At 41.4% G+C, this 8,532-nt stretch overlaps 1 protein-coding gene across 2 annotated transcripts in view; it reads right to left on the minus strand.

Annotated features, from left to right (window-relative positions):
• The window catches only part of LOC112217039 (liprin-beta-1), a 31,181-nt gene extending 27,510 nt beyond the window's left edge, over positions 1 to 3,671 (minus strand). For both annotated transcript variants that reach the window (XM_024377276.2, XM_024377274.2), the window contains exon 1: positions 3,523 to 3,671. The gene's annotated coding sequence lies outside the window, so the exon portion shown is untranslated. The remainder of the gene's footprint in view (positions 1 to 3,522) is intronic.
• Positions 3,672 to 8,532: the final 4,861 nt, after the last annotated feature.

Genomic DNA, 8,532 nt, shown 5'->3' on the forward strand with positions numbered 1-8,532 from the left:
AGGCTACAGGCAGTTCTACTGTGGGTAAGGCATTGAAACTTTCATTCCAGAGCAGTTCAGTGCTCAGTATGTGTCAGTTCAGTAACCAACACCAGCATCTCTGTGACCTGTATGACCAGCACTCTGTAACACCCTCCCCTGGATTCCTTCAAACCTCCTCCAGAATGATTTTCTCTCTCTCTCAAAAGTTTGGACACACCTACTCATTCAAGGTTTAAATGTACATTGTAGAATAATAGTGGAGCTATCAAAACTATGAAGGAAAAAAAGTGTTAGAAAATATATATTGATTTGCCTATTTGAGATTCTTCGAAGTAGCCACCCTTTTCTTTGATGACACCTTTGTACACTCCTGGCATTCTATCAACCAGTTTCACCTGGAATGCTTTTCAAAAGTCTTGAAGGATTTCCCACATATGATGAGCACTTGTTGCCTGCTTTTCCTTCACGCTGCGGTTCAACTCATCCCAAACCATGTCAATTGAGATATTGCTTTTTGTTTGGTATACATTTTAAAGTGAAACATGTGACTGTCAGCGTAATTCTGTTACCATGGAGTTTCCCCTAATATAATCTCACTTACTCACAGATAACAACCAATCCACTACACTGGGTATTGTGTGTAAACTCCTCTGAACAACCAGCAGGTCGCTTCTTTTTCAAAGCATCAAAGCTTTCCAAGTCCTCAGACAAAACTAAGGTCTACCACTAGAAAATAAGACATTTCAATCTCTTTGGGGAGAAGGTTCTCTACGTGAACGCTTTCCTAGTAAGGCCTCATTATTGAATGTGTGCATTGTAAGCGAAGGCTAACCCATTTGTCTCAGGTTTGCCTTTGAAATCATTGGGTAGCTGTTATTTTGGTTTATTTACATAGTTTGACAACCAGTAGAGATATGGAGGGGGAGGGGCGACTCATACGAAAAGAAAAACACACTGCCTGGCCCATTGACGAGCCTCACACACACTCGAGCACTCGTACACACACACACATTCTAATAGCTACGAGGCTATAGAGTTCCAGCTGTGCTTCAGAACTAAACTGGCGTATGCAATTGTCTCCCCTTCAGCTGGTGAGCTGTTGTTTAACAGGGGGCTCAGTGTAGGGTAGAGAATTGAAATACCCCCATATAGCACAATGATTCCGTCATACAAATGATGAATGTCTTAAAAGTAGTACTGGATGTTGGTTTGGTCATACAGCACCTAAATACACAACATCAGGCGCTTTCAGTCTTCAGTGCCAGGATGTAAAGCAAAACAAAAACATACAACTACATGAGGTCAGGTTGCAGTAGTAATAGTAGGCTGGGACTTCACCCCTGTGGTCGTGGTGGCCGTAGACATGGCACACAAACAGCTCTTTGTCCTGCACAGAGTCACATGGAAAGCAAGGGATAGAGAACACAAGGTATGGACGTTTTACACATGTCCCAACTAAATTACAGACAAAAACACACTTGGGGGGCAACTAGGCAAGGTCACAGGCAGGGCAGAGTACAGGGAGAAAATGCTGTGTTGGACATCTTACTACATGTCTGACTGGCCTTATTGTTCCCTTAGTTGTGGTGACTTATAGGCCTCAAAGACCCCTTCCAAACAGACTGGTGTTATTATTCAACACACTGCAATTCTGAACAGAGCAATAAAAAAACACCCCATCACAACTAATAGCCACGCTGAAACTGAATGTCAGTTTAATTATGGATTTCCTATGTATGTCCTGGGGCTAGTCATCATTAGCTGTAGTTGTGATGCACAGATGTTTGACTATCTGCCACGGTAGACTGAATATGAATTTTGAAGCAGGGCCTGAAAGCTTGGCATGGCTGAACACAAATAAGACAGAGACAATCATCTCTGAAGTTAGGCTAGGCTATAAAGTGAACAAGGTAGCTGGTCAAAGCATCCCTGCACTCAGGATGACCTTTGCCTTGTCCAGTTAGGAAGTCCTTCCTGTCACATGCGTGAGAAAGGTCTTACTTTCAGTCACACTGCCGTTTTCCCAGCTACTACTCAGGGCTCTACGCTGACCTTTTTACAAGGAGCAAGTGTTCAACTTGTCCGAGGTTTCGTGGGAACAGAAAGCACATTATTGCCATCAGGAATTCCTTAGGCTACTGTAAATGCAAATATGTGTATAAGAATTCAACAACAAATGCAATAAACGAAACAAAGTCTTCACGTTAAAATGTCAAGTACAAGGATCAGGTCTACCCCAGCAATGGCCCAAACTGTTTCTCAACATTCTGTGTTTGACCAAGAGTTGTGCCTAGGAGCTGTCCCACCACTCAGAATACGCCACCGCAGGAGTCGTCCTCCAGAAGTACAGATGGGATGTCAACGTGTGGGGAAAGTAGGTCGGAATAGTGGAGAACGGCCTCAGGACAAAATCTGGTAGAATGGGTGCAGCTGAAGGTTTTTTTTAAGCTAGATGCTAGACATCTATTCATTTACAATAGCTAGGATAGCTGGGTCTGTCAAATAACTCAGTCGAACACTGGATGAAGGAGCTGTAGGCTAAAATACTTTGCTCTCTGCTCTTCACAACAAACTAGGACCAACCCACACTATATCAATGAACTTCACCTCTGCTGGAACTGACTCAACTCTGCCGGAGGGTCAAACTGACAGGACATACTGCATGAGGAAATTAAAAATGTCAACAAAACTATTCTGCACATAATACTGACATTTTCTTGAAAAAAACTTTTCATAGTGTGATTGCTACAGTCAAAAAGTCAGCATCAAGCACATTCACATGATGAGTACCCTCGTAATGACACCATACTCAGGATTCCTTATGGTTATCGTAATTAAACGATAATAGAGATGACCGGGAATGTTCTCTTGATAAATGTGTGAATTTGACCATTTTACTGTCCTGCTAAGCATTCAAAATGTAACGAGTACTTTTGGGTGTCAGTGAAAACATATGAAGTAAAAAGTATAATTTTCTTTAGGAATGTGGTGAAGTAAAAAAGTTGTCAAAAATAGAAATAGTAAAGTACAGATACCCCACATAACTTAAGTGGCAACGCTACTTTCAAGTATTTTTACTTAAGTACTTTACACCACTGACCATTATGTAAAAGCTTCAGTTGCATGCAACACTTTTTAATATTAGTGATGTTATTGCTCATTGCTACACTGCAACCATAATCAAGAGTTGTGGTAAAGGTGAAAATGTATTCAATGTATCAAACTGTTGCCCATTCATTGTTTCCTGTACTTGCCAACGTTTTCGCAGTCTCATCAACTGATTAACGTACTGATAGCTGTGGACAGCAGTATCCTAACTCAATGAGAAAATAACTTTCCAAGAAAGTTGGTGTCAAATATTTTCAACTGTTTTTCAGTTTAATAGAAATACTACTGTTATTGGCCATAAATAACCCAATGGCGCAGACTAAATGTAAACCATACAATTGAAGTAAAAAAAGTCAAAAAAAAGTCAAAAAAGTCAAAGTACAAAAAAAACTGGTCCGTGATGACTGAAATACAAAAAAAAAAAACACTTACCCAGTTCTAAAAGGAATAACTTCACAGACGTCGACTCCTTGACCGGCGACTTTAACGCTACTCCAAAAGTTCACTTTTCAGGGCTCTCTCGAGCCGTACGCAAACACCTACGGATAGAGCTGCATGGCGAATTCCCAACTTCCCACCGCGCATGCGCCAACCAAGGCCAATCACAGACCACTCTATTGTGTTTGCTATTCAATCCAATTTCAACCCTGTGTAGGTCAAATTACTTTTTGATTTTAATACAATTGGTTTTCATTTTGGAGGGAATAAAATAACTAATAGAAAACTGACCATTATACATGATACAAATAACATCTATATGGGTGTGAGTTATCTTATGTGTTTTACTTAATGAATATCAATCAGATTGAATACCATATCGTACTGATATGAATATTATTTTGTTGCTCCACCAAGCTGTCTGATAACTGTTTGTTAACAGATTGTCTGTCAGGTTTTTACACAACAGCTGTACATTATGAGTGTTGCTCCTTGTCTCAATCTTTGAGCGACGATGGTGTAGGACATAATTTCATCATTTTAGGTTCTGATGGTCTCTACGCAACATAACTTAGCTTGGTGAGCATTCTGCTGTAGGCTGATTTGATGGACTGTCTAAGGGCACTTCAGTAATCATTACAATGAGTTTAGAGTTGGGAAGTTATGGAAATTGGGTGCACTCTGAAAATAACAGTGGCCAACAGGCAAATTGACACAGGATTAAATCCTAGTTGTATCAAAGGAAAAGATGCACTGGGAAGATACTACTGGGCTCCTGAGTGGCGCAGCAGTCTAAGGCACTGCATTTCAGTGCTAGAGGTGCCACTACAGACCCTGGTTTGATCCCGGGCCGTATCACAACCGGCAGTGATCGGGAGACACATAGGGCGGCGCACAATCGACCCAGCGTCGTCCGAGTTAGGGGAGTGTTTGGCCGGGGTATGCCGTCATTGTAAATAGAATTTGTTCTTAACTGACTTGCCTTGTTAAATAAAGGTTAATAATAATAAAATAAAAACAAATAAACCAACAGCCAGTTGAGCATAACCTTTGCTTAGAGTACTAAACTCCATGGTGAAGGAAGTTTCTGATGACTCCTCCAACAGAGTGGAGCAGAGACCAGACTGGGATCTAGCTCTGACTACATCGATTTGCCCAAGGTCAATACTTCAAAACATTTCAATTGTGGAACACCTACAGTGTACCTACACTTGTCCTCTGCAGTTGCATGCCTTTCTTTGTTTGCTGAAATCCAAATACAACCACCGACAGTTTGCCCATTGCTTTTGCTCTAAGACGGCAACTACGTTATGTGCCAATTGAATCTCAAAAAGGAAACAGTTGGTGGTTGTATTCTATTAACATTTATTGAAAAAGTATGGGTTTCAGCAAAGAAAGGCACACAACTACAGAGGACAAACATATGTACACAGTAGGCATTTCACAATTTACATTTTTTAAAGTATTGACCTTGGACATACTGATGTAGTCAAAGCTGGATTCCACAAGGCCTGGCCTCTGCTCTACTCAGTTGGTGGAGTAACCAGAAACTCCCTTCACCCAGGAGTGTATAGTCCACTAACCTTTGCTGGGCATGAAATCAATTCTGACTGCCACTCTTGGAGTAAAGCTAAATGTCTCTCTCTAGTGGTTTTAACAGTCACAGTGCATAATTGATACTGTCAATATATCCAACATAGCCAGCAGCACTGCAAAAACAACACATTCCTGAAACAATAAATTCCTTGTGGCCATCACCTTGGCAACTGGGTGGATCCAGCAATTAATTTCCTGTCAACTCTATCATTTACTTACTACATACACATCCTCATGGGAGATTCCATTAAGTCTGGAGGAATGTGAACATATTTTTGTTTATATCTCTTCCTGAAAATCACCACTTGAATGAAGGAGGTTACAGTCACAGGTAAAACAGATAACATATTTAATTATTATAACAAAAGTAGGTCATGTAATTAAATCAGCTGCTGATATTCACTGGTATTAGGCTTACATAAAAATCAATTTTATTGGTCACATACACATATTTAGCAGATGCTATTGCTGTGTAGCGGAATGCTTGTCATTGTTGTTGTTTCAGATATGCATGGTCTTAATTCTCTGTTTGCATTCTTTTGCACAAACCAGTGGATGCTCTGGAACAGGTAAGTGTTTGTCCAGGGTAGAGCAAAAGCATGCACATCCAGTAGCTACCTGAGAACGGCTGATAATGGAGCTCTGATTGATAGAGGAGACAAAAGAACCAGCAGGTGGAGCTGGAGCAGTTCCTACAGCTTAGGGATAGACCTGTAAGGAAATGAGTCACCTGGTCTTGACTTAGATATGATGAATATGGTATAACTACCTACAGTAATAACAGGCAGGTGATAATGGGACACATATTACTGTACTTTACAGGACTACATGGAATTACTGTAAGTATGTCCTTATTATCTCTCAGAGCATTAGATGTATCATATTTCACTTGATACAAAGGAAGCATTGAACTAGCTCTCACACAGTGCTCTAGCTTGACCCTTTACAATGTACAGTCGTGGCCAAAGGTTTTGAGAATGACACAAATATTAATTTTCACAAAGTCTGCTGCCTCAGTTTGTGTGATAGCAATTTGCATATACTCCAGAATGTTATGAAGAGTGATCAAATTAATTGCAATTAATTGCAAAGTCCCTCTTTGTCATGCAAATGAACCGAATCCCCAAAAAACATGTCCACTGCATTTCAGCCCTGCCACAAAAGGACCAGCTGACATCATGTCAATGATTTTCTCGTTAACACAGGTGTGTGTTGACGAGGACAAGGCTGGAGATCACTCTGTCATGCTGATTGAGTTTGAATAACAGACTGGAAGCTTCAAATGGAGGGTGGTAAGTGGAATCATTGTTCTTCTTCTGTCAACCATGGTTACCTGCAAGGAAACACGTGCCGTCATCATTGCTTTGCACAAAAAAGGGCTTCACAGGCAAGGATATTGCTGTCAGTAAGATTGCACCTACATCAAACATTTATCGGATCATCAAGAACTTCAAGGAGAGCGGTTCAATTGTTGTGAAGAAGGCTTCAGGGCGCCCAAGAAAGTCCAGCAAGTGCCAAAGTTGATTCAGCTGGGGGATTGGGGCACCACCAGTACAGAGCTTGCTCAGGAATGGCAGCAGGCAGGTGTGAGTGCATCTGCACCCACAGTGAGTCGAAGACTTTTGGAGGATGGACTGGTGTCAAGAAGGGCAGCAAAGAATCCACTTCTCTCCAGGAAAAACATCAGGGACAGACTGATATTCTTCAAAAGGTACAGGGATTGGACTGCTGAGAACTGGGGAAAAGTCATTTTCTCTGATGAATCCCCTTTCCAATTGTTTGGGGCATCCGGAAAAAAGCTTGTCCGGAGAAGACAAGGTGAGCGCTAACATCAGTCCTGTGTCATGCCAACAGTAAAGCATCCTGAGACATTCATGTGTGTGGTTGCTTCTCAGCCAAGGGAGTGGGCTCACTCACAATTTTGCCTAAGAACACAGCCATGAATAAAGAATGGTACCAACACATCCTCCGAGAGCAACCTCTCCCAACCATCCAGGAACTGTTTGGTGATGAACAATGCCTTTTCCAGCATGATGGAGCACCTTGCCATAAGGCAACGGTGATAACTAAGTGGCTCGGGGAACAAAACATCTATATTTTTGGTCCGTGGTCAGGAAACTCCCCAGACCTTAATCCCATTAAGAACTTGGGGTCAATCCTCAAAAGGCGGGTGGACAAACAAAAACCCACAAATTCTGACAAACTCCAAGCATTGATTATGCTAGAATGGGCTGCCATCAGTCAGGATGTGGCACAGAAGTTAATTGACAGCATGCCAGGGCAGATTGCAGAGGTTTTGAGAAGGAAGGGTCAACGCTGCAAATATTGACTCTTTACGTCAATGTCATGTAATTGTTAATAAAAGCCTTTGACACTTATGAAATGCTTGTAATTATACTTCAGTATTCCATAGTAACATCTGACAAAAATATCTAAAGACAGTGAAGCAGCAAACTTTGTGGAAATTAATACTTTTGTCATTCTCAAAACTTTTGGCCACGACTGTACCATATGTGGTTCTACCCCACAGTGTATGAAAAAACATGTAGTGCCCAGGTCCTCCCACAGTTGTGTATTATGTGACTGGAGTCCTTGCCATTTGCAGTGAGAAAGCGAGGTCAGTACAAGTCAGTCAGCCACATTAGCCATTAGGTCAATGGACCACTTACGACAACAACAGGACAGACTTACATGTTGTAGAACTTCACATCTTGCCCAAAAGGCAGCCATTATGCTGTTGCCATGCTAACATACCGGAGCCATTAAACTCTCAAACAGACTTCACTCTTATGTGTTGCATCGCATGCCCATCCTCCAGAATCTCACCATCTGGCATACTGTATACCAACATGACCACAGTGTACTAGCATATGTTTTGAAATGCAGATAATCAGAAAATTGCTTCAACGGTCTGTTTAATTACGATAACCATATGGAATCCTGAGTATGGTGTCATTACGAGGGTACTCATCATGTGAATGTGCTTGATGCTGACTTTTTGACTGTAGCAATCACACTATGTAAAATAGCATTAGTTTGAAAGTACAGTTTGTGCTGGTACCTTGTGTATATTGCACAGTACATTGTTGTTCATTCCTAATGAAAACTATTTACCACCCATATTTGTCTGTCCGTACAGTAGATTAATGTATCCTCCTGTATACATTGTATGTATGACGACTGTCTTTAAAGACCATGGCTATGGCAGTTGTGTAAAGAAGATATGAATGATCCATCATAATGGAGATTGACATGGAAGTGTTTGAGGGTGAATGGGCAGCACCGCGGGTATAAACGGTGATATTGCCCCTTTGCACTGTAGTGCACAGCAATGGACTGAGAGCGAATGGATCAAGACTATGGAGTTTTATGACTCAAATGTCTCATGTACTTGATTGAAGGCACCAA

The sequence above is a fragment of the Oncorhynchus tshawytscha genome, linkage group LG17 (assembly GCF_018296145.1).
Source record: "Oncorhynchus tshawytscha isolate Ot180627B linkage group LG17, Otsh_v2.0, whole genome shotgun sequence".
Classification (NCBI taxonomy): Eukaryota; Metazoa; Chordata; class Actinopteri; order Salmoniformes; family Salmonidae; genus Oncorhynchus; species Oncorhynchus tshawytscha.